General features: G+C 40.0%; 1 long non-coding RNA gene across 1 annotated transcript; it reads right to left on the reverse strand.

The window, feature by feature from the left end:
• On the reverse strand, positions 1-27275 carry LOC130928207 (uncharacterized). The gene is made up of 3 exons (XR_009066644.1): positions 27069-27275; positions 909-1141; positions 1-735 (listed from the first exon to the last, which is right to left on the reverse strand). It is a non-coding gene; the product is annotated as an uncharacterized LOC130928207 (long non-coding RNA).

Raw genomic sequence — 27275 nt, forward strand, 5'->3', positions numbered from 1 at the left:
ATAAATGTTTAATATCCTAATAGTTTAATGTATGCCTGGTTAATCCAATGTAAGAAATAAATAACATTTCTCTTGATTTACAATAGTGTTCAAGAAAATCTTGTTAATCACCAAACTAATACTTTGTTGTGAATTCAGATTTTCACACTTTTTCTTAACTCATACATTTATTGTTAACATTAACTGGCTTTAAGATTTTGTATTCCTGTGAATTGCTGTCCTAATATTTACTTGTACACACCCAAATTAATTAAAAGGCTCTCGTTCTTTGCCCCCCAACAAGCAGTGAGGTGCAGGAAAGGGGTACGCAACGCATGGGACTGATCTTCTTGGCAGTCGACGATGCAATGAGCTAATGAAGAGGTAATGAGCAAGCACATCCCCGCGATCTGCAATGAGCCGGCGTGGTGCAAAAGTTTACGTTCCCAGGACATGGAGGGAGAGCACGCCGAACAAGCTGCAGCATGAAAGCTCGGGCCCGGGTCGGCCGCATAGATCTGCAGCCACAGAGGGGATTACAGACACCTACTTCCAGCTTAGGAAGGACTTTTTGAAGTTTGGGCAATCGGAGGGGAGGGATCCCTTTGGCAGAGTCCTGTTTGATTCTGGTGGGAGTCCGTCTCTAATCCCCCTTTCCCGTTCTCACCTTCTGCCTGATCCACTGCAGCCTCTCATCCCCGCGGTCCGGGATCATTATCCACCTTGGCCAAGGGGGCTCCCCCCTCATTAATTTCCCTAAGAAGATTACAGAGTGTGGGTTTGTTGTTGTTGTTTGAGCCATCTGATTTGCCTAAGCCCTTTGTTTTTTCATCTGGTTTACACTTTAATGCCCCCCGAATGAGTTTCAATGATGGAGGGGATCAACCTGACCCACTGAAAATGCAGCGGAGAACTTAAGAGAAGCTCACCCAAAGGAGGTGGATGGATGAAAGGAGGAGTACATCTTACTTCTCTCCACTGAAGATTTAGATGTTCAGAGAGAGAAGACAAGCGCTGATTTAACCTCGGCTCATCTCCACAGTCGCGGAGGTAAACACTGGATGGGAGGCCGGATCACTGGTTATGCATCTAGCAGATCAACCATTCCTGGACTTTGTAAGCCTGCATCCACATGAGCAACCTGGCAGAATTGGCACATCACCTAAAAAAAAAAAAAAAAAAAAAGGAAAAAAAAAATCCAGGTTATAGCCATTCCGGTATCATGTTTAATCATACCCAACCATTTTAACAAAATAACATTTTGCATAAACTTAACTGAAACAAAAGGATTTTTTTTTCTCCATGACTCAAACCTCTTTCACACACATATCCCGGTAAATTTCCGTGTAAGGTGACGCGGGATTTACCCGCGTCATTGCTTTCACGCGCGGAGAAATATCCCGGGAATGTCCCGTGTTGCCCACTCGGCACTGTCTGTGCGGGGAGGGCTGTTGGCGTTATTTTATAGCCCGGACATGACGTCATTTTTGGTCGGCACCGGCTGTCACATTCTGTTGGTCAGATCGCGTTTTGTGACAGAGCCGATTGTGGGAGCGTTCCCAACATCGTAACTGCAGCCAAATTAAGCTCATTAAAACTGTATTTAAGCCCAGGCGATCCAGGAGAAGGGTGCCGAGATATTAACTTGCTGGGCGCCATTTGACAAATTGTACTCCATTTATTTCGTGCATTTGCTAGCTTGTTCGTCTGCCGCCCTTGTTTTGAAATCCCCTAAGTTGTGCTTGTATTTGCGTGTATTTGTTTCAGTTATCAGCTTTCTGCCTACCGCTTAGGTTTGCATGATCGATCTCCGGAGACAGGGTGTAGCGACCCATTTGTTATTCTCCCTTTTCCGCGATCCATGCAGTTTTGTTTGTATTTAATAAACCCTTGCTTACATCCCTCTGTTGTTCTTTGCTTTGAGGTACAAACTTGTTTCTGCAGTTGCGAACCCTCACATTGGCAACAAAAAAAAAACAAAAAAACACATTTCTAATGACGGACGATGGACTCTCTTCCTCGGTTCTACGATCCAGTAGCAATTTAATTTCATTATGTTTTCAGTTTCATTCACCTATTTCCAGCTTGCTATGTTGATAATTGCGATGTTTGTTTACCGCTTTTCATCTTACTGCGAAGAAAAAGAAAGTGACGATCGGCCCGCCATGATAATTACTTCAACAGCCATCGTGTTGTGACTCGTGAATTTAATGTCTGCTTTCAACCACACACCGCTTTCCGGGAAAGTCCCAGACATTATACTGGAATGCAACTTGGTAAATGTCCGTGTTATCTCCATGTCACTTGACCTGGGAAATTGCTTTCACATATACTAGTTAGGGCTGCCGGTTTAAACCCCAGGATTTATACAGTGTTCAGGTGTATGTGAATGGGGCTTCAGAAAAATAACGTTGAGTTGTAAAACTAACACACCTCAAAAATGGTCCACGTCTATTATATAGTTTACCAATGAAAAACTCCTTTAGTGACTTCTACATTTATTCTCTTGTATAAACTGAGAAAAAGTTAAATATTTTGCTTCCTGTGAATCATCAATTTTAAGTTATATGGGTATTTTTTCCGCATTGCATCTTTCATTACAAACCCAAAAGATTAATTGTATGAATCAGTATATTCCTAAAGATGTTGTCGTCCGATCAAGCAGTTAAATGACAAAATATATAGTTGTTTAACCAGTCTTTCAGCGTGAGCTGCCTCATATCAGTGTTGTGTATCCCTAAAACTCAAAGAGTGTAACCTATGTACATGCTTGAGGATTTTGCTGCATTGTTTCAAATAAGTGTTTTGCATCTGTATTGTACTTTACAAAAATCAAACATTTACTCTATAAACTGATATAAATAACTGCCAATTTTGCTTTCTTATTATGAAGAACAGCTTCCTGTCTCTATTTCATGAAGTCAACCACCTTCTGGCTCCAGCCAAGCACAAGTGGAACCATATACTAGAGGATTTTTGGTTGCATGCGCCACAGTTTGAGTATTTCTGCAGTACATTAATAAGGACCCCAGGCCCACCATTATCTGGTGGGTAGGGTAGACTAGCCCAAATGCCCTTGTGACAAATGAATCCTTGGAGTGATGTGGTCAGTTGGCTGGCCTGTCTGGACAGATCCAGAAAGGGAATAAGTTTGAAAATGACCACTCGGTCGCTCCATCTTCTCCCTGCGACATCTCATTAAGGAAGATTAACGCAAGCTGACCCTGGCTCCAGCAACATTTGGCAGTCTGGTATACCAGTGTTCTACTCACCCATCACACATCATTATCAGCTGTTAAGCATGGTGAGCTGAGCCATACATAATCCATCCAGCATTTCAGAATCCAAAGAAGTGGCGGGTGTCTTTAGCTGGCCAACCAATAACAAATATGAATAATCAAAATGCACTGTATATAAAGTAATATGTTTAACAAAAAATGTATTTTATTTAAATTGGTCAAATTAACAAATAACTGAACCTTCTAAATTGACATTCAATAAGAGGAGGGGTGCACTGGGGATTGGTAATTGAAAGCTATGGGCAATTTGATTTTTTTTTTGGGGGGGGGGGGGAGTGGGGTGGGGGGCTTCAAGCTGCTTATGAAAAATGTACAATGGGTATGTTTAAATAAACATTTCCTAAACAAGCGTGAGTGCGCCTCCACGTGGGCATGAAAGCTCCACAAACTAAAAGCATGCATTTCAATATAAAAAAGTCAATAATACAATTGAACACACATTGCCAAAGGCAGAACGCAAATGTGGCCATAGCTATTAAGAGTTATTCAGATAACGATAGCATAAAGAACATGCTAACAAGTTTACCAAACCACCAGTGTCACTCCAAAACACCAAAATAACATGTGAAATGAAATCATATTGTATTAATAATTTCACACATAAGTCGCACCCCCAGCCAAACTATGAAAAAAACTGTGACTTATAGTCCAAAAAATAAGGTACACATTCGATAAAATTAATGTGAATCCAGTATGAACAATTGCTATACTATGTCCAAAAAAAAAAAATAATAATAAATTACATAAAAAAGACTGACAAAAGAACCCTGTTTCTATTTGTTCTCAATTTGAAATACACATTCAAAGACTGAAAAGGTTATATCAAGGGTAAAGTGTGCAGGCCTGTTTGGATATAAGTGACCACCAAATCATACCAATACCCCACCAATCCCAAACTACCTTCTTCCTATCTGTGGCAAACAACTCCATACAATTAATCTGACAAAGGCTAAATGTAATTGATTGATAAGGTTCCAGAAAGGCTACGTGTAACCTTGCTTGGCTTGCATTTGTCTACTACAGCAGATGGACAGTGCAAGATGTCATTGGACCCATCAACTGCCCCAACATTATCAGGCTACGGGATCAGTTCGTCTGGCCATCATCGTGAAAGTGGGGTGTGCGGTATAGTGGGGAAAAAAGAGGTGGAGGTGTGGGGTTGTGGCTTTGATGAGCTAATGGCACAGTCTTGTATACCCCCATCTCCATCTTGATCAAACAGGCGAGGCCCGTGTGCACTTTAATGTCACAATGACTTTACTCTTGTCCTTTCAACCCACTGGCAAGATGCCTTTGACTATTTTTGTCTATTGTATATTGCAAGCAAGACGGTCTTGCTTGCTTGATTCATTCATCGTGCAGTACCGTCTTGACAACCTCAAGGGGCAGTTTACATGGTGACTCTGCGACACGAAGACGCAATGACTGTGTTGCGGAGTTGCCTTGCGTGCATATGGTGTCGGCGAAGATGGAAGGCGAAGACGAAAAATTCTGAACCCTGCCTCCAAAGTGGAAGAATTTGATTGCGGGGGGATTGAGGAGAGACTATCTTGGCATGCATATCAAAGGCTCCCATGGCGCGACACCGCGCCGATAACATCAGCACTCGTACACGTCACGTTGGGCGTGCACAGTGGTGCTACTAAACATTAAAAACAGCAAATATGGCGGAATGACAGCTGTAATGTACTGTTTTAATATTTATAAATTAAATATGTTGAATGTTTCCATTTTTGTGCCTTTTTGAACAAAAAAATGCCATCACTTCGAGTGGGCGGGCGTATTTTTTCCCGGGCTGAGGAACATTGGTGGGGTCAAAGTGCATAATTCGCTGTCGCCTTGTAAATCTGCACTGCCCCCTAGGGCCTGGCATGACTACCACATCGTTTTCATGTAGAATTGCGACATTGTTCGAATGGAGACGGGCCCATATAAATGCAAACATGAAATTTTTCGTCTTCTCGGAGAGTCACCATGTAAACGGCCCCCAAGTGTTTAACCGCTTCGCGGCCATTTGATGACCAAGCCAATCAGGGTAAGGAGGCGGGACCTAAAAATGTGACCAGGAAGCGACTCTCTGGATGAATACAATGGGGGAGTGAAAAACGACATTTGTAGATAGGTTAATGTCCTATGTCTTGTCAGAAATACACTTAATTTCATCATTAAAAGAAGAGCAAAACAACGCCACGAAATCTTTTATTCGTGCTTCTCCTTGACTAATGTGTCATACTTGGTATACGTGGTTTAGTGTGGATTGGTTGCCTTCTGATGCCAAGCCAATCAGGGGAAAGGGGTGGAAGCTGCAGAAGTGACCAGGGACCAACTATCTGCTTGAATATAATGGCGCAATGCAAAGCGGTTCTAATCCCTGATAGTTGATGTTGTCTGATTCATTTAAAACCAAAAATTGTTCAACCCTTTAACACCTAAGCCTATTTTTGCATGCTCTATATGTTGCCTTTATATTTCAAAGAAAAAATTGTTGTTTGGGTCTCTTTTTTTCAGGACACCATAACCTTTGTCTCCAAACTGTTTATTTCTTCACTGACCAATTATACTCAACATTTTGAACCCCATAAGACAAAAAAAATCCTAAATGTGTTTGTCAAAATTTGTAATATTGATTTCCCATTGACGACCAAACATGCTCGACCAACCGTTATGAAGCTTGATAATTTTTATTCAACTTGTTAGGCTAAACATTCAACAGAAAAAAATAAGACTGAGTAGTTGTATGTTAGACAATTCAACACAAACAGCAGGTATAGTCATAGACATTTTTGGCCTTTACACATACAGTACAAGTATTTGATACACTGCCAATGGGAAAACCCATTGCGCCTGTATCAAATACTTGTTCTCCCCACTGCACTATGGTCAAAACAGGTTATATACACTGCAAAATAGTGAAAATAATAAATACATATATGTCATCTAACACAAAAAGGGTTTGGAGGATATCACTTTGTGAGATTAGGTATTGTACCCATCACCTTATCAAAAGTATATACAAGGTTCTTGAACACACACATCTATACACAAATTTAAAATATTGATAGTGACGAAAAAAAAAATATATATATATATATATAACATTGAAAAAAAGTCTTAAAAAAATATTGACAATAAACTAGTTAAATTCCATTTTTTTCAGGCGTGCCATTCAGTTTCCTCCTGAAGAGGACAGAGCTACACTACGTCACACAGCCCACTCTTCCGCCATTTCCTGCGCTGCTGTCACTCCTCACTCGCCGAGATGCCGACATATCCGAAGAAAAAAACAAGACGAATCCGGCTCATCCTCTTCCTTCAGTTGATGAAATAATGCATTAGCTTGCGCTAAATTTAATTTTCCGATTCATTTCGCACATATCAAAGTCGCTCGCTCAATCCAACTGGCTGCCCCTCGCTACCTCTCCTTAGGTGGTGCCTTGCTCAGCAATTTATGAAAAATGTTCACATTTTATCCTTTATTCTTGACCTCACAATGGCTCCTGGGATATGAAGTCTTTCTTGGTGCTTTCGGTTTTGAAAAAAGGTAAGAAATGGATAAAAAAAATATGGACATAAACATAGGGTCTATGTAGCATTTTATTGCTTATTTATGAGGGCAATAAAACTACCTCAAATGACATTATCTCCCGTTTTACTTGGTCGATTGATTTCAAGTAAAAACAGGCGTGGACCGCAACTTCCACACTTTCAAATGAGACCAACCAGCGGCACGTGGGTGACGTAATTTCAGCGTGACAAGACTTCAAATATTATTTGCGTAACGTTGTTGTTAGGTTTTGTGTTGGTTTTCTCCTAGTGTGACTTTTCCCTGTGATTGCCCATTGATTTCACCTTTTGTGCCACCTCCTAGTGTATCCTCCAACCTGCATCCTCCTGTGCTCAACTGTTCCTCATTGTGTCATTACGCCTTGTCTGTGTGTGTATACATATAAGCTCCCAGTTTCTTTTCACTCCTTGTTGTGTCATTGTCAATGTCCATGTGCACGTCCGAACCTGTTCTCAGCAGTTTTCTCCAAGCCCTCGTGTTCCCCTCAGTAGGTTTTTGATACCCAGCCTTTTGTTAGTGACCTGAGTTTTGTTTGCTGCTGTGTTTTTTTGGGATCTCGTCATTATTTGTTGGTACTTTGTTTTTTGCTTGCCGTACTTAAATCATTTTCGCACCGTCAATCTGCCTCGCCTCCTTTCCCTGCATTTGGGTCCACACACCACCTGCCTGTCCGTTTCCTGACAGTTGTCGCCGCCGACACGTTTGGTGTTAAAGGGTTAATCAGTCATGTGTCAATATTAGAATCACATATAGTCACTGTTGAGCCAAAACCTCTTACAGTATGTTCAAAACTTTCAAAACTAATTTTACATTTATCAATGTTTATATCTTTATTATTGGTCAGTCCCCTTGTGCGTGTTATTTTTGCAAATTATTGATAATCGTAAGCGTTGCAAATTGTTTGCTCTGTTTGATGATGCAGTGTTGATGACAAGCATGTTATATATTTATCAGTTTATTTTCCTGAAAAGTGATGGTTTTGGAGATACAAGAATTCTGCCCAACAGAAGAAATATCTGAGACTTAAAGCTATCTATTAACATACAGAAATAGATCAATGATAACCATGTAGTTTTTAGCATCTTTCATTTGAGACACATTTTTTTTTTTTTTTTAACTGGAAAAAAAAAAAATTAAATAGTAATTTTTGCCTCTACAAAAAGAATAAAACCTGTTTAGAAAGCATTGGTTTCAAGAAGGTGGCGGCAAGAGGGGATGAAAGGGGAATAAAGCACACTGGGCTTCAGTGGCGCAGAGAGGCTACAGCCGGTGGCATCAGCTCCCCTGGCGGCGTCACCCCGCCAATCCTGCAAATTTAGTTTAAACTTGATGGAAATTTAATAAGTGTTCACCGCAGCTCGGCCCGTTTGTAAAGGGCCCCCTCTTAGCACTGAGCCAAGGAAGGCTCTACTGAACCCAAGGGGCCTCGTGCTGCTTGAGCCAATATAGACCATGTACGTCCTGAGGGGGAATAATATGCGGGGCTGACCCACGTCTGTTTCATTTCCCCCTCCCCTTTAACTCCCTTTTCTCCCTTTCCTTCAAAGGCACTGCTGATCAGCTGCCACACTGCACAGCTCTTTGAGTTAAAAGCACAGCCATTCCTATTTGAAATGGCTGCCTTTGCTCCCCCACATCAGCCTGGCTCACTCTGGATGCGCCACACTGAGCAGCGCTCTGCAATGACAACTAAATAGGCCCCCTAGTACCACTTCATAAAGCTAAAGGAGTATCCTCCAGGCAAAAGCTGTAAATTAAAGGCATCGACGTTGTTGCCTACAAAGTGAACCTTCCACTCTAATGACAGCAAGTGGCTTTAACAGCGCAGGCTAAATGATACCTTAAGCAAGCACGATTTATACGTGGCCCTCGGTGACAAAAAAGGATCTCACATTGATGATGATTACCATGCAGACATTGGTGGTGTAACTTGCCACTAAAATGCCACATTCTAATGCAGTGGGTCCCAAACGTTTTTTTGCAGCATTCCCTTAACTTTATATGCTGGTGTAACGTAAACATTTGAAAAGGGCTCTTATAGTAGCCACGCACCCTACACAGTCATCATGCCAGGGTCCCCATAGGAGGCACACCCCCAGTTTGAAAATCACTGTCCTAAACATTGTTTAGGACAATGTTTTTCAACCTTTTTTGACTCACGGCACATTTTTACATTGGAAAAAATGTCACGGCACATAACAAACCAAAAATGTTCAAAAATTTTTTTCTGTACGGTATATTTAATTATAAAATAATTTCTCAGTATCTATACTCACTCAGTGTGAAACTTGAGCCTGTTTAGATGAACACAAAGTCAATATCCTTATTCTTCAACAGCTCTCAGTCTCTGTTTTTATTTATTTATTTTTATAGCAGTTAGGCTTGAAAAAGCTCAGAATTACCAGACAGGGGGACTTGAGCAATGTCTTTAACCACATCAGGGCCGAGCATCTCGCAGACAATGGCTTTGCAGGCAGGTAGTCATAATGTCTCTGTCACGGTGTGGGACTTTTTGGATTTAGCAACAAGGTAACTGCCTTTGAGTGCTTTCTCATTTACCTTCGTAGTTTTTATCAAAAAAGTTGTCTGTTTCTCTGTGTTTTCACAAAGGCGAACAAAATAGTCCATCGAGTAGTTTTGAAGTGACGGGTGTTTAGTTTGGAGATGACGTTTAGGAGAGCTGCTCGTGTCGTGTTCAAGAACTGTTCGGATTTCTAGCCGTCAGCCATTTTGCTGTCGTTGACAATGTGTTGGAATAAAACACAGGAGGAGGATTGACGGTTGTCACATATGGATAAAATAGGACACTTTTGAGTATATTGACACATGACGAGTCTAACCAAATAATGTGCAGTTGACGTGCTGGGGTCCACATTGTCGCGGACAGCAAGGTCGTTGATGGCTAGAAAATCGAGCAGTTTTTGAGCGCGACACGACCGAGAACTTTCTACTCCTTCCTACTGCAACTCCGCCCGACGACGTGAAAAAAAATATTATAATAGCCCCGAATGGGGAAATAGAAAGGAGAGGAGTCGGTCATGACTTTCACACTTTATTGTGGCAACAGTTGAAAATAATAAACAAAATAACAGAGGCATCTGCAACATGCAACCGCTAACTTCGCTCTCACGCCGTTCTCCCTCCCTCCTAGCTTGCTTCCCGTTACGTCACCACTCTGCAGTCTAATGGCCCCTTCAAGGGCCCGCACGGTTACGGACATTACGAAATTTGTATATATAAATGCGACATTAGATAATCTCTCACAGCACACCGGTTGAAAAACACTGGTTTAGGATACTGACGTGTTAATCCTGACAAAAACACTACATATGAGACAACATTATGTACTTTTGTTTACACCCACTCAGCGCTGTTTTCGTCAACAATATTAAATTAAATATTTTGTCAACGAACACTTTTTTCATGACGATGACAAGATGATAACGGGCTAAAAGCGTTTTTTGGGAGACTAAAACATAAGACGAATGCCAGTTTTCGTCAGACGAGACGAGAACGAGACGGAAATGCGCAATAGTTTCAGTCATGTTCAAAATGCAAGGTAGCAGTGTCTGGTTGTGTCACCCGTGACGTGCTGCATCCCCCTTTCCCGATTCACCAATGTGTCGTCTCCAGGCTTGCACACACGGTAATGTTGTGCCATCCAGGTGGGTATAATTAATTGAAAATAATGTACCCCTTTCCTGCTCAGTGTTTATTATCACACTTGTACTGGTAGATAGACGCTACAATATGTGCTTGTCTCTTTATGTTCATTTGAAATAGATGGAAACCTTGATTTATTTTTGCAGGAAAGGTTTTTAATTTTACAGACAAAAACATCTTTTGACGTTGACTAAAACTACACGAAATGAGTCTTCAGTTTTCACCAAAATAATAAATAAATTGATGAATACAAAGCCATTGTAAGACGACTACTTATAGATGCTAATACTGTATGTCTATGTTCATTCAAAATTGCTGGAAACCTTTATTTTTGGACCAAAACTTTTGAATTTTCCGTACGATAACATTTTGAGTAACTGTCAACTACAACTAGACGAAATGTGCATGAAATTTCGTTGACTAAAACTAGACGAAGACAAAAACATTTTGAAATGACTAAAATATGACTAATAATAAGTATTATCGCCCAAAAGACTTAAGATGAAAATTAAAAGGGCGGCCAAAAACAACACTGCACCCTCTACCATTGTCCATACTATATTAAGAGGAGCTGCCTCTCCCAAGCCACTAATGATAGAATTATGATACAGTGCCCTGCAAAAGTATTCGGCCCCCTTGAACCTTGCAACCTTTCGCCACATTTCAGGCTTCAAACATAAAGATGTAAAATTTTAATGTTTTGTCAAGAATCAACAACAAGTGGGACACAATCGTGAAGTGGAACAACATTTATTGGTTAATTTAAACTTTTTTAACAAATAAAAAACTGAAAAGTGGGGCGTGCAATATTATTCGGCCCCCTTGCGTTAATACTTTGTAGCGCCACCTTTTGCTCCAATTACAGCTGCAAGTCGCTTGGGGTATGTTTCTATCAGTTTTGCACATCGAGAGACTGACATTCTTGCCCATTCTTCCTTGCAAAACAGCTCGAGCTCAGTGAGGTTGGATGGAGAGTGTTTGTGAACAGCAGTCTTTAGCTCTTTCCACAGATTCTCGATTGGATTAAGGTCTGGACTTTGACTTGGCCATTCTAACACCTGGATACGTTTATTTTTGAACCATTCCATTGTAGATTTGGCTTTATGTTTTGGATCATGGTCCTGTTGGAAGATAAATCTCCGTCCCAGTCTCAGGTCTTGTGCAGATACCAACAGGTTTTCTTCCAGAATGTTCCTGTATTTGGCTGCATCCATCTTCCCGTCAATTTTAACCATCTTCCCTGTCTCTACTGAAGAAAAGCAGGCCCAAACCATGATGCTGCCACCACCATGTTTGACAGTGGGGATGGTGTGTTCAGGGTGATGAGCTGTGTTGCTTTTACGCCAAACATATCGTTTTGCATTGTGGCCAAAAAGTTCAATTTTGGTTTCATCTGACCAGAGCACCTTCTTCCACATGTTTGGTGTGTCTCCCAGGTGGCTTGTGGCAAACTTTAAACGAGACTTTTTATGGATATCTTTGAGAAATGGCTTTCTTCTTGCCACTCTTCCATAAAGGCCACTCTCCCACCTCTCTGCAGTTCATTCAGAGTGATCATGGGCCTCTTGGCTGCATCTCTGATCAGTTTTCTCCTTGTTTGAGAAGAAAGTTTGGAAGGACGGCCGGGTCTTGGTAGACTTGCAGTGGGCTGATGCTCCTTCCATTTCAATATGATGGCTTGCACAGTGCTCCTTGAGATGTTTAAAGCTTGGGAAATCTTTTTGTATCCAAATCCGGCTTTAAACTTCTCCACAACAGTATCTCGGACCTGCCTGGTGTGTTCCTTGGTTTTCATAATGCTCTCTGCACTTTAAACAGAACCCTGAGACTATCACAGAGCAGGTGCATTTATACGGAGACTTGATTACACACAGGTGGATTCTATTTATCATCATCGGTCATTTAGGACAACATTGGATCATTCAGAGATCCTCACTGAACTTCTGGTGTGAGTTTGCTGCACTGAAAGTAAAGGGGCCGAATAATATTGCACGCCCGACTTTTCAGTTTTTTATTTGTTAAAAAAGTTTAAATTATCCAATAAATGTTGTTCTACTTCACGATTGTGTCCCACTTGTTGTTGATTCTTGACAAAAAAATTAAATTTCATATCTTTATGTTTGAAGCCTGAAATATGGCGAAAGGTTGCAAGATTCAAGGGGGCCGAATACTTTTGCAAGGCACTGTATGTCAGCCTTAGACTACCGTATTTTTCGGACTATAAGTCACACCTGAGTATAAGTCGCACCAGCCATAAAATGCCCAACGAAGAGGAAAAAAACATATATAAGTCGCACCGTAGTATAAGTCGCATTTTGGGGGGAAATTTACTTGATAAAATCCAACACATAGAACATTTATGTCGTCTTGAAAGGCAATTTAAAATAAAAATACAATATAGAGAACAACATGCTGAATAAGTGTACAGTATTATAATGTTACATGATGCATGAACAACAAAATGCAAATGTACTGTCCTCACCAGGACGATACGGCCCGGCCTCGGCTATACAGCGAGCTAAACTCCCAAATGATGATGCTGGACATCCATATAATTTGCCGACTTTATTTTGGCCATCGTTATGACACCATCATTTGAAGGGTGAAAATAAAAATAATACAAATCAATTGCGTCCTCAATACCAAACAGGTTCGCATCAACGTAAATAAATAATAATTAGCTGCTATCGTAGCAATGACACAAATGGTTAGCATGCGTTCACTAGCATTCGCACATCGTTCAAACAACCACACAACTGGCTCTAAGTCCCCGATCGCGGGTGGAAAACACACAAAAACAACAGAAAAGATGATACACACACGCGTTGCCTCCGTAGAGATATTTTACACGCATAAACAATGAACGTAGTTTCGCAGCCGTGTTTTTTTATCTCTCTCGCTAACTTGCCCACTCGCTCAGAGCTGCGTAGCTGTCCGTCTTCTGGTGTCTGAGTGTTCTTCTTCCCGTAAACAAGTGCGAGTGCGCCCCCACTTGGGCGTGAAAGCACCACAAACTAAAAGCATGCATTTAAATATAAAAAAGCCAATAATACAATTGAACACACATTGCCAAAGGCAGAACGCGAAAGTGGCCTATATGTTAACGTAGCATAGCTATTAAGAGTTATTTAGATAACGATAGCATAAAGAACATGCTAACAAGTTTACCAAACCATCAGTGTCACTCCAAAACACCAAAATAACATGTGAAATGATATAATAATGTGCTAATAAGTTCACACATAAGTCGCTCTTGAGTATAAGTCGCACACCCAGCCAAACTATGAAAAAAAACTTAAAAGACTTATAGTCTGAAAAATACGGTAAATACTTTTTGTATAAATTCCTTCCAAAAACATTCTTGCTGCAGGATTATGTTTGTTCCAGCTGTCATGCATTTTTCCAGGTTTATGCTATTCCATCCTCCAGTGACAAGTGATGTCATAACAGACATGCAAGCAAGGTTGAACCTTTCCTCGACAGCGGTCTTCACCCTGGTACGGCCGAAACACAACCTGTCTGAGCTACACGCTCCCAAATAATTCCTGGTCGTGTTGCTCCACGCGCAGATAAAATGAGCGACTTCCACCAGGTTACCGCATTTTTTTGGAGTCAATATGCATTATCAAATCAATCCAGATGAAGATCTGCCCATCCCTCTAATTAGACGAGGTGACTAGAGATTGATTTTTAATTGCAAAAGTAATTACATGGAGCAGATAGCCAGTGACATTTGATTATCTCTGTGATTGATTAAAAGGCCTGGCTGTCGGGGCAGACCATCAGCCGCCAGGATACGCACCAAAATAGGGGGAAATTAAAAAAAATAAAATAAAATACAAGCAAAGAAAAAAATATATAAACTACGGTTTCTCACTTGTAATCACTTGTTTCAAGAGTAAAATTACCCAAACAGGACAATCCCCTATGAAGAAAGTTGGCCACCTTTACATTGCTGTAAAACAGCGGGGATACAAAATGAATTTAGGAAATGTTTACTTCCTGTCTGCCTTGTCACCTCATCATAGCTAGAGTCTGGAGGGACAGTCAGAGGAGGGGAGGAGGAAAAAAGGGAAGGAACACTCTTATCTTCTCAAGTGGCCCCTCATTCATCTTCATCTCTTGTCATCTCTTCGCAATGGCTGCCTGCGCTCGCTCATTGCTGTCCATCCATCGCAGAGCAAACAGCTCTTGAGTGTCTTTTTTCCCTTAAACCCTCCCCCTCATTGTTGTCTTTTTCTTCTCTTCTTTATCTGTCATTCATTTTGGGAATCCCCTCTTGCCAAATGAAGGATGACAAGGTAAACCCAACAGAAGGCGTGAGGGAATACACCTCAACTCTTGATGGCACAAAAAGCTGTTTATGTGGCAGTGATCGACAGGCTGACTGATAGCACTTGGGAATGAAAGACATGCCACCTGATGCATGCTAGTTAGACTGCACACGTTGCTGGATGAGTTCTTTAACATTGTATTGCTGCATCAGCAAGGTTTCAGGTAAGTCTCATTTCTTGAGTGAGACAAATCAGGTCAACCACTTGAGTCTGTAGAATAGGAATATTACAGATAGGTCATTCTGAAAGTCCATTCAGTTCAACGTGTGGTTGCTTCAAGTTGTTTGCTACATTTTGAATTTTAAAACTGTTATAATAGAAAACAAAACTAACATACAGTGGTATGAAAACGTATCTGAACCTTTAAAATGTTTTCACATTTCTGATCTTTGTCAAAAACACACAGCTGTAAAAAAAAAAAAAAAAAAAAAAAAAAAAAGTATGCTTTAAAAACCACCCAAACATTTATAGGTTTTCGTATGTTAATGAGGATAGCATGCGAACAATGACATTAGGGGGAAAAATAAGTAGGTGAACCCTCTGCCTAAGGAATCTTAAAGAGCAATGAAAACCAATTTTTATCAAACAATTTTATTCAGGTGTGTGCCCAATCACTGATGAGTGGTTTAAAGCTGTCCTTCCACACTATAAAACACACACCTGGTAAGAATTGTCTTGATGAGAAGCATTGTCTGATGTGCAGTGTTGTTAATCTTATTTTAAAAAGTAATTACAGTTACAAATTACTTCTCCCAAAAAAGTAATTGCGTTAGTAACTCAGTTACCTGAATGTAAAAGTAATTATACCTGGGAAAGTAGTGATAATTTTCATGTTTTTTTTCTCATTATTTTTTTTTCTCTCTCAAAAAAAAAAAAAAAATGTTCTGAATAAACCGTTAAAGTTGTTAAAATTGCTCCCGTTATTGCATTAGTTCCCTTCTGTCAACTTTCGACATGTGTAAGTTTTAAAACTGTTTCATCATTTAAAGTCAAGATTTTGCCGATTTAGGAGCATTTTAGATAAAAAGTTACTTAGCTTCGCTAGGAAGGTTCTCTACAACAGAACCTTCTTGAGAGGTCTACTACTTTAAGATGGCGGCTGTTTACTAAAGCATCTAGTTCAATATCTTGCTAATACCATCCTGTCTGTCGTTTGCATCTAGTTCTATAGTATGTGATATCTAACGTGTGGGCGTAGTTTGTAGGCTATCGGCTACAATCAGGTATTATTGGAGCCACCTAGCATCGCATTTGCAACGGCGTCCCCACTCCTGCTCTGCTCTCTAGTCTTCGTGAGTCCGTCTCTCTCAGACTTTTCTCGCGCATAGTAACGCACGCCTTTCCCGCCTCAGTAACGGTAACGGCGTTGCCAAGATGAGAAAAGTAATTGATTAGATTACTCACTACTGAAAAAAATAATGCCGTTCGTAACGCCGTTATATTCTAACGCCGTTATTAACAACACTGCTGATGTGCAACATGGGTCAGTCAAAAGAGGTGTCTGAAGACCTGCGATCAAGGTTTGTTGATTTGTATAAAGCTGTGAAATTATACAAAATAGGGGTGTGACAAAATATCGAAATGGTGATATATCGTGATACTTTGTAGGTTCTCGATATGCTTCTGCCAAAAATCGAGATATCGTTTTAAAAAGGTGTCAATGCTAAAAAAAAATAAAATAAAAAGGAACCGACAAGTTTCTACCAAATCTTCCACCATAATAGTGTCTCAGTTAACTCTAAGGCTGCATTGACGGTGCTCGACGCCCAATCCATTTAGACTAGAAACGTTCGTTCATTCGAAACCAGAGCATTCACAGTCATTCTGTCTGATTTTCAGGGCATTTACAGGTCACTTGCTGTTCATTTGAGGGCATTTACAGGTCACTTCCTGTTATGTAACTTAAGATTAACAGGAAGTGAGCTATAAAATACCCCAAATTCAACAGGAAGTAACTGAAAATCAACGGGTAAATGACCTTAAATGGCCCAAAATTGCCTCATTGCCTGACATTGGCTGCCACTGACGGCCATAGACATTCAATCCATTTGAAGTGGGAGGGATGGCAGCGAATGAACGAATCCACTTCAGAATGATTTCAGAAGAACATAATACACGTTCTGGAGTGGCCAAGTCAAAGTCCAGATTTGAACCCCATTGAGATGCTGTGGCATGACCAAAAGACAGCGATTCATGCCATACATCCCAGGAATCTGACTGAACTACAGCAATTTTGTAAAGAATGGGCCAAGATTAGTCCTGATCGATGTGCCAGACTGCAGATACAGGAAGCGTCTAGTTGAAATTATTGCTGCCATAGGGGGTAAGGGGCATTAAGATATTAAAAGTGATGGTTCACATACTTATTTTTCCCCCTTCTGTCATTTTTTGCATACTATCCTTATTAAAATATAGCACCTATAAATGTTTGGTTTTAGTTAAAGGAGACATTGTTTTTTCATCTGTGTGATTTTGACAAAGATCAGTTCACATTTGATGGTGATTTTATGCAGAAATGTGAGAAATTCCAAAAGGTTCATACGACTGTATTAGCAAGGATTCATTAATCACATAACACATGTGACACTTTTTTCCACCTGCTCAAACCTGCTTGCATATATTGAAAGTCCTCTGCAATCGCTCTTTTTTGTTTTTAGACTGAATTTTAAGGTTGTTCTTTTGAAATATTGACTTATTTAATGGTCTCTGGACCAAACTATTCCAAAAACCTTTTTAATATCAATTCAAAATTGTGTTTAAATCACCCACATGTCAACCAAATCGAACAAATTGTGGCCACACTTCAAAATACAACAGTTTAGAGTATCAAGAGCGCGTGAAAGAGATGTTTACATCCGCAAATGTAAGCACAATCACGTGCCCATGAGTCTTTGATTTTTAGCCGACTTCCTCTGGGTTGAATTCTGCACACATACACGCACACGTGTCCATCTGGAAGAAATCATGGCCTGCGTGCCCACCAGTGGGGACAGGCGTGTGACAGGCGTGCGCTCACCGTGGCCTTACCATGTGTCTTCCCGTCTCTCATCCCAGCCATGTTGCCTTCAAGCCCGGGGGTTAGGACAGCAGCGCTGACAGCAACTATAATGAAGCTTTCTTTCCCGCTACATGTATGCAGAAATGTGAGCGGGTGAGAGCCTCAGGGAAAGTGCCACTCAGACGCACGCTTGGTTCTCGTACCAAGAAAGTGCCTGAGGATTGGCTCGATTGCTGTATGCAAATCAGGAGCACAAGTATGTACACATCTAAGTGCTTAAGTAAATCAAGGGCCTCATTTTCCATCTCTTCTGTGTGATTACAGTGGCATCATTTCCCTAAGTATGATTGGTTGGCCATCAGAATATCCTTTCTGACTGATGATATGTACTGATTCAACTAATTTACTAACATATGTGTCATATCATACGGCATACATATCAGTAGTGTTGGGCACGTTACTTTAAAAAAGTAATTAGTTTTAGTTACTCACTACTTCTTCCAAAAAGTAACTGAGTTAGTAACTGAATTACTCAGTAATAAAAGTAACTAGTTACCAGGAAAAGTAACTATTTCCGTTACTTTAAAAAGAAGTTGTTGTATGTCAAAGAATTTGAAATTTTCTGAGCAGTATGAATAGAGAAGAACAGACAGGTAGTTGTGTTATAGAACCCTGTAATATTTATTGCACCTCATCAGCAACAGATTTATCCTACACTTGAAGTGCAACAAAAATAAACAGATTTGAATTGCTTACCACAGATGTCGACAAAAGCTTTGCACCGGGACATAAATTACACTTTACATGCACGTTCTTTCCTTTAATTTTGACCAACTTGAAATAGTGTTTATAGCTCCACCTCGTAAAGGACAAATTTTCCTCTGAATTCTCTGCCATCATATCCCTCTGCATCTGTTTTGCGTGTGTGTGTTTGCCGCACGCGCTGTTCCGGTTTGTGTGTGAAAAAAACGGCTCTGAAGTACGTGTGCTATTAGGCTCGAGCGTTTACGTCACAGAATGGGGGATCACGTGAGATTTGACAACAATGCAGCCATATTGGAAGTAGGTCTGGCTCGCGGGACATTAAACTTTAACTTGTCAGTTCGATAAAGAGACAAACTCGTTACTCAGGCGAAGAACAGATATGTGAACTTGAGGATGTGAACAATGATGACCCTTACGAGCAAGCCAAAGACAAATGGAGTAAAGATGTTGATGGGCTTCCACAATTACGCGAAATGGACATTCTGCTGTATTTACTGTTTGGTGTATGTTACTAAACTCATCAGCATTTCCGAAATTACAAATCGCTACGAACAGTTTTACTGCGGATGGGTGCAGGACCTGCACATTATGAACGTATCAAATGGCGACTCCATCGTTCTTGCAAAGGTAGGCTAGGTGTGTTAACTATTTTCAGTACCATGAACCTGAACGCACCCCAAGTTTTGGATGACAAATAAACAGTGCAGAGTAGACACGCTATGGCTGATAGTTTCTTAAATGTATTCAAAGTAAGTAACGCACCACTTTTGACCGTCAGTAATGGTAACGGCGGAAAAAAATAATTAGTTAGATTACCCCTGTACTGAAAAAATAACGCCGTTATGTAACGGCGTTATTTAGAACGGCGTTATTCACAACACTGCCTGTATCATGTTATATTCGGCTTTGGTTTGAACAACACATTTGTTCTCACTTTGCAAGAAAATATCAGTGAATATGTCATACACAGTGCTGAGGCTGAATATATTGACTTTTTGTCCATCTTGCCCATCCCTGAAAAGTACATAGAGAATGGATGCAAAGTATCTTTGTACTTGTCTATCATATGTGTACTCCCCACTACCCGGTGGCAAACACACAGACTTACCCACGGTCACCTGCAATGTAGCTTTCTATTACGCCGTAAAGAGTAAAGAAAAAGAGCATGTCTCGCATGGCCTCACCGAAGTGTGATTGGCCTGTGTTAGCCGCCTGGGCCTTCTCCCAATGAGACCAGTAATAAGGGCAGCACTTATCAGGTGTTGCCTCCAGCCACCACACACAAATACACTCACACATGCAGCATGCTGGGAGGGAAAGGGGAGGGGAGAGGGCAAGGCGAGGGCCCACCACAGTCAAGATGTAATTAATCACCATGGAGTGGAGAACTGTCAAATCCCCAGCTCTTTTGAACTGATAATGCCCCAGCACAATCGAGTCCGATGGAGATGAGATTTTTTCTTTTTTCCTCCTCTGGCAATAAAAATAAAGGGAGACAGAGGAGAGAATACATATTTGTTTCCTTGAACGACAACCTAACGATCGCAGCTTTATATTTTTTTCCAATTCCAGTGTCCCGATCGATACATGTTCTATCAGCAGCGTTTTTTGGGAGGGAAGTAGATTGACTTCCTCCCACCATCTGTTATTAAAGCCCTTCATAGCATATGCTAGCCAGGCAGACATGCGCATGATTCAATAAACAATCAGATATGAAAGTCATATTTACAGCAGTTCAAAATCTAAATGCATCGATGGTAACAGCTGCACTGCATTATTCAACATATAAAGGCAGCACTAAATTACATTTTATCAATGAGTGTCAGTCAATAAAAGATGATAATATTGTGGTAACCTTGTTTTGATTCTGTTTAGTTTATCCATGCAGGGTTTCCCCTACATGTTGTGGCGCACCGCCACACCAAAATAAAAGCCGCCACGACGTGCAAAAGAGATGTTTTAGAAAAAAAAAAAAATTAAGGCCGTTTCAAACTAGCGGCAGCCTAAAGTGAAGGGTTCAGCGGCAACCTATTCATTGTGTATTGTAATGTCCGTAACTCTGCGAGGCCCCCTTAAGAGACATTAGGACGAGGAGCTGTGATGTAGAGGGAAGCGAGACAGCGGTCGCATGTCACAGAAGCCCGCTGTTATTTTGGTATTGTTTTTCTTTATTATTGTTGCCACAATAAAGTGGATAAGCCAATACAGACTCCTCTCCTTCTTCCCCCCACCCGGGGCATTACAGTATTTTGGATCAGACTTTTCGGCGAAAGAAAGCAGTGGACGGAACAGTAAGTTTGAATGAAATTGCGCCAAGAGGCGGGGAGAGCGCCACCGCGCTAATATCAACAACGCGTTCAATAGCAGAGGGGCAGACGTACTTATTATATCTGCTACCAGGCTGTTTCAGCGGACGGATTAACGCAATCGCGGCTGACGAAACCTTGATAAATGTGCTCTTTCTATCTTTCTAAGTTTCGCGAGCTCTAGGACACTCGAAAAATTACTCTCCTTGCTGAGCTAATTGGTACCTCAATGTACATTTGTGTGGAAATGGAGTTCACGAACAACAACAAAATATTCACCTTCTCATCGAAACTAGTAAATCTCTTTACACGGCAAGTAGAAGTTGCTCCTACTCCTTGAAATGGATCCATTACAAGGGTGTAGGTTTGGTCTCAATATTGGTAGGGACGATATAACATCATAACCTGCATGTATACTTTTTGCTGCGGGCGGACATTACCGTAAAAAGTCCCAACAGATTGGGTGAACGGGGGTCAGGGCTACATTTCTCACCACCAATTTGAACCTAATAAATTGATAGGCTAAATGATCAATGCAAAAATAAATCTGTATTGACGTACCAATTTTCATACTGCAAATTTAGAACGTTTTAATACGATGATTTTTCTGAAATCTATTCGAATAATTTTCTCCATCTTGTTTTGAGTGTTAAAGTCTAGTTATAGGATTAATGGGTCAGATTATTCCATTTACTTTAGGTACAGTAAATATTACCATTTGTTCTTATCAAGCCTATATATCAAAAGGTTGGTCATTTTTCACCAAAATCAAGGGGAAAAATGCTTTCAAATAATGTTTTGAACAATATCACTTGAATTAAGAACATTCCTGACAAAAAAAAAGTTGTTTTTTTGCTTAAAATAAGTGTTAAAAATAGCTGTCTGAAAATAATCTTATTTCAAGAAATCTGAGTAAAATTTACTTAAAGCACTGGCAGATAATTTCACCTATTTCTAGTAGATTGAAAACAAGGGAATTTAGTCATCTGCCAATCAAACGTGCGTTTGAGGGGGAAAAAATGGTTTCAATGTAAGTCTGAACATAATGAAAGTAATGCACTTAATAATGGTAGGGTCAATTCTATCCTTACAAAATATGTGAAGACAATCTAAATGTCTCTATAACTGAACTCATTATATAATGCAAAAAAGTTGCTTAAAATTTGGTGGGGACAATTTGAGCATCCTGAAAAGTTCCTGGTGTTATGTCCCTAACGTCCCTATGCAAACCTACGCCATTAGCCATTAACAGAAGTACTATTATTGTTGTGTTAATGTAGTACATATTAAGGCCAAATAAAGAAAAAAGAAGGACTACGAAATGTAAGTCATACTATTGCTACGAGAATAAACAGTCGTATTATTACGTAGGGTAATGTAACTAATTAGCTACGCATTTTACGTACTTGAACAGTAGCTGAGAGCTACGACAGTAGCCTGGCTCATGAAATATTTCAAATAGATCTTTGTTATAGTTCTTTTAGGGAAGCAAAATGTGAAAAAAAATGTCATTATATGACGCAATTTTGCCGTGGCACGACATGGTGAGGCAGTCCGACTCCGATACACCCCACCACCGCAGCTTCAAAAAATCCTAGGGGAAACACTGCTATCCTCTTTCTTTCAGATTTGTTTAGATTTGACTGCGGGTTTATTGAGCTTTTTTTTTTTTTTTTGTAAACAAAGTATTTTGATTGGAATCATTTGCTCTTCTGTTTGTATTGATATATTAGCTCTTGCAATTTTCCTGCTTTTTGTAACTAAAATGGGTGTTTTATTATTATTATTTTTTTTTACATTTTAGGTTATAGTAAGCGATTGATTACATTTTAAACTTCTAACTCCTGACCTGCTGGGACCCCTGGCTATGTTTGACAATCATCCCAATATGTGGACAGGTATATTAGCTTCTCACGCTAGCCTTTTATTGGCTAAATGCCATAATGCATGCTTTTGTGTTATGTCCTAATTCTAATTCGATTGCCGGTGATTGGAGGGGGCTTGCTCTGCTATAAAAAGCTCCTGCACCGATAATGTCAGCACTCGCACACGCCACATTGGGCATGCGCAGCGGTGCTAATAAACATTAAAAACAGCAAATATGGTGGAACATCGGCTTTAATTGACTGTTTTTATAATATTTCTAATTTCAGTATGTTGAATGCTTCCATTTTTGTGCCTTTTGGAGCCAAATAAAAATGCCATTGCTTGGAGTGGGCGGGTATGTTGTCTTCCGGGCTGAGGAGGTCGTTGGGGTCAAAGTGCATCATTGGCTGCCACCTTGTAAATATGCACTGCCCCCTAGGGCCTGGCATGAACACTACTTCGTTTTCGCACGGAATTGTGACATTGTTCGAATGGAGATGGAACCATATAAATGCAAATTTGAAATTTTTCGTATGTTCGGAGAGTCACCATGTAAACGGCCCCTGAGTTAGGATGCTAGTGCTAGACTGCTAGTAGCTCATGGTATTAGGCACTGTTTACTTGCAATATGAATTAAAAAGTGTGTTCTGTGTCTCTTTTAGGTTATTGTTTTTATGCTTTACCTTGCATAGGTTTTCTCCAGGTGCTCCAGATTCCTCCAACATTACCATAATTTTCGGACTATAAGCCGCTACTTTTTTTCTTCATTTTGATACCTGTGGCTTATAGTCCAGTGCGGCTTATTTGTTGATTTTTTTTTTTTTTAGGTAACACTTTATTTGACAGCGGTGTCATAAGACTGTCATAAGATCATCAAAATTATAACATGACACTATATTGGACATTACAGAATGCTTATGTCATTAAATGTCATTTGGCAAATTATGTCACTAACTCAATTTTTGTCCATCTTGGATGTTTTGCATTCATTCCATTCAAAATTGAGATCATTTGCCGGATAACACTTAATGACATCTGTTATAAGCATTCATGAATGCTCAGGACAGAGACATGTCATAATTATGATTGTGTAATGACAGTCTTATGGCACCACTGTCAAATAAAGTGTTAGCAAATACCATAACTAGCAATTGATGAAACAATTGGAACAGTAACTGAAGAAATATTTAGCACAGAACATGATTTTTTATTCTTATTTACATCTGTAGCAGTGCAATGCATGCTTAGAGGCATGTTGGATGACAACATTCAACAGCAGGTGGTAGCAGGGGTTGACTGTCTCCCCTAAGGGAGCAGTGATGGCAAAATGAAGCTTCTTGAAGCAATAAAGCTTGGCAGTAATTAGTTCAAAGTTTAATGATGGTTCATTTGGTCTTATGACAGTCGGTCGTATGATTCAGCTGTCAAATAAGGTTGTACCGGTTAATATCTTCTGGTGTAAATATCCTATGATACAGTGAGGACAGCTGCGGCTTATAGTCCAGTGCGGCTTATCTATGAACAAATGCTGTTTTCGTGTCAAATTTGGTGGGCTGCGGCTTATAGTCAGGTGCGCCTTATAGTGCGAAAATTAGGGTACATGATTATCTGTCACGTCTTTATATTAAACATAGATGAGCTAGTACATTTACACTAATGACAATAGTTTTTTAAATACTTGGCACATGTTCTAAAGAGTCAGGCTGACACAACTATACTATAGTTATCACATTTATACCCTGTGCGGCTTGACCCTGCTATCAGCTAATATTCACCCAGGACATAGGCAGTAGAGTAAATTGGGCATATGAACAACATGGCACTATAACTGCAGTAAAAAAGTGCTCAGGTTGTTGGAGCAAGAGCTTTGCATTCATATGGTTCCGGAGCAATACCCGCAATTGAATCGTTCCGCTTTGGAAGCCAGAATCAAAAGTTTGTGACTACGCCTTCCGTTTTCGCCATCACCGTGCAAAGGTGAGGTCATTCCGTAACACAATCGTTGCATCTTGGTGTAGCAGCGTCACCATGTCAACGGCCCCTTTCACACTTAAGATCGTCTTCAACATCATCATACTTTATATGTGAGTGCCCTTGTCATTTGTGTGCTCAAATATGGAAATTCGAGGAACTTAGTGTTTGATGTCCATCTTTTTCTGTTTATTTTGGCTTCAAAGCTGCATTTTCCAAAAGTCAAAGTGCTCTGCCACTGCCAGAGTTCATAACCTCTTTCCCGGGTGTGTTTTGCCACTCTGGGCGCTAAGCATTGGCTTTAGGGGAAAAGAAATGTCAGGCTGTAGACACGCAGCCTGCCAGACAGACTTTGGAATGTTTTCTTACACACTTTTAAACGAGGCTTTATTGGCAGATTGGGTGTCAGGAACAAATAAGCATGATGGGCCCTCCAGAATGTGTGCTTGATAAGAGGAACAAGGCGTCCACAAATAGAGGAAGGGCCGAGGGCAGAGATGAAAGAGATGCTTTACACCCAATCTAGGTTCTTATCGGTTTGACTGAGACGATTAGAATTCGGGCACACTGGCTCAACAGAACAAATCCTGAAGCACGTCTGATGAAGGTTTCTGTAAATACTTTCTTTACAGCAGCTTGGGAGCTTTATATTAGAAATATTATTCCCTCCCTGGATTTACGTTTGCAAGCATATATATTTGACATATATATTTGCAGTTACACCCAGAAACATTGATATTCGTACTAACTTCTGAGGTAAAATTTGGATTTTTTTATACGGTGAATTTTATTTTTTTCTTGAAAATTAAAGACAAAGAAGATATTCACAATTTGATTGCCATTTGTTTTGTGCAGCTTTGAAAAAGTGTGGGCAATTGATGCAACAGTGTCCTTTGCTTCTACAAATTTAAATGCTGTGCAAAAAATAAGTGAGACTTTAAGTGGCAATTCTAATAGAGCTGGGAATCTTTGGGCACCTAACAATTCGATTACGATTCAGAGGCTCCGATTCGATTATAAAACGATTATTGATGCAACCCCCTCCTTTTTTTTTCTCTCTCTCTCTTTTTTGTAATGTTTTGTATATTAGTTCCAAAATTGTTCAAAAATACTCTCAGGCTAAACCACATTATTATTTCAGTATCAAGTTAACATATAGCAGTAAACAAATATACAAAAATAACATTAAATAAAAAACTCCAGTCCCCATTCTGTATCAGCAGCTTTAAACTACATTCAATAATTTAATGTTGTGAATCAACCGTTAAATTTGTTAAAATTGCTCCCGTTATTCCATAATTTCCCTTTTGTCTACTTTCGAAATGTGAAAGTTTAAAAACTATTTTAAAGATAGATTCAAGTCAATATTTTACCGATTTAGGAGTATTTTAGATAAAAAGTTAATTAGGTTTGCTTGGAAGGTTCGCTACAACAGCCTTGCAGGGAAGTGTACTGCTTTAAGATGGCGGCCGTTTATAACGTAAGCATCTAGCTTTTTGTAGATGTGCTGCTAACACTACCAAATCTATATTGCATCTAGTCCTGTATAAATGATATCCACGGTAACATATGAATGTACTTTGCAGCAGCTTTTCGGCAGCAGTCAGGTATGTTGTTGTTGTTGTTTTTTTTTTTATCTCGTAGCATGAGTTGAGCTAGAGCCGTGAGTTGAGCATTGGCATTACCGGAGGGGCCGGGTAATGGGAAGCATGATGTTTAGCTACTCTCGCTCCGTTCTGTCCTGAAGACCGCGCGGCGCGCTGAGTGTTGTGTACTTCCGCTTTACTTCGCATATTTCAATAATCGGAATTTGGATGTTTGTGAATCGTTCTCGAATCTTCCACGGCCGAATCGCGAATAATCTAAGAATCGGAAATTTTGCACACCTCTAAATTCTAACATCTTGATGGTACAGGCCCCTCTAATTTTGGCAAAAATCATTTATTCATTAAAAACATAAACAATAATAAATAACAATAAATAATGCTGCCTTCATGTGCTGTTGTAAATATTGTAAATACCACTTGTCGAGTGTAAAATTGCATGTGAACGCCCCCTCAAGTCCTTTTTTTCTACTGGAGAACTGGGATTTTATTATGATACTCGAGTTTCCCAGATGGGTGGACCTTTTTCCTTTTCAAAATGGCGGCACGTGAACAAGAAGTTGTGAATGGTAATAAACTATTTTTTTTAAAAAAGATTTAGCGTCAATTTTCACATTTTTTTTAAACGACAGCACAATAACGTAGTGCACACATTTGAAAAATTCATATTTCCTAACTAAGTGTTCACTAAAATGTTCAGTTACAAACAAAAACTTACCGTTTGGATGTTGATGTAATCTCTTCTTGTTGTAGTAGACAAATGAATAGGTCGAAAACAGTTTTAGTCACGCAACAAACCAAAATGAAGTTCATGCTTGGCATTTTTTTTTTTTTTTTTTTTTGTTGCTACGACAATAAAAGCCCATGAACAGGACGAACTCGCAATTAACAATTAGCAAGTGGTAAGGATCATCTTTCCCAGAGT

Source organism: Corythoichthys intestinalis, chromosome 1, assembly GCF_030265065.1.
Source record: "Corythoichthys intestinalis isolate RoL2023-P3 chromosome 1, ASM3026506v1, whole genome shotgun sequence".
NCBI classification, from domain to species: Eukaryota; Metazoa; Chordata; class Actinopteri; order Syngnathiformes; family Syngnathidae; genus Corythoichthys; species Corythoichthys intestinalis.